This window comes from Octopus bimaculoides, chromosome 1 (assembly GCF_001194135.2).
Source record: "Octopus bimaculoides isolate UCB-OBI-ISO-001 chromosome 1, ASM119413v2, whole genome shotgun sequence".
NCBI classification, from domain to species: domain Eukaryota; kingdom Metazoa; phylum Mollusca; class Cephalopoda; order Octopoda; family Octopodidae; genus Octopus; species Octopus bimaculoides.
In genome coordinates, this window is record NC_068981.1 from 137,725,528 (window position 1) to 137,726,186 (window position 659).

A 659-nucleotide genomic window follows, 5' to 3' on the forward strand; every position below is an offset into this window, starting at 1 on the left:
ATATATGTGTATATCTTTATATATATGTTTGTATATATATATATATATATATATATATACATATCCATATATGTATAGATGCATGCATATGTAAGTAATCAATAGTGTAATAGGTAATGATGTTGTTGGTAGTAGTTGTGATGGTAGCGATGGTGTTGGTGGCAATGGTGGTGGTCGAGGTGATTATGATGGTGATGATGATGACGGAAGCGGCTTCGTCGACGACGACGATGACGACGACGCTGCTGCTGCTGCTGCTGCTGCTGCTGATGATGATGATGGTGAGAAAGATGACAGTAAGAGTTAGTAGGCGGAAGATGTGCATGGTGACAGAAAATTTCTCCTATAAAAGAGTTTCAGTTAGCCACACAAGCGGTTTTGCTGTTTTCAAAATCGATAATATTGTCTAGACGAATGTTTATGTTAAAGTTTATTGACAAGTTCCAATCAATAGGTTTGAAAAAGAAAGAAAGAAAGATAGGTAGAAAGGAAGAAAGGAAGAAAGGAAGGAAGAAAGGTAGTATTAAAATTCATTTGTTAAAAAACGTTATATTATAACAACATTTTGCTTGGATATGTATGTGTGTGTGTGTATACATACATACATAATACATACATATATATATATATATATATATATATATATATATATATATATA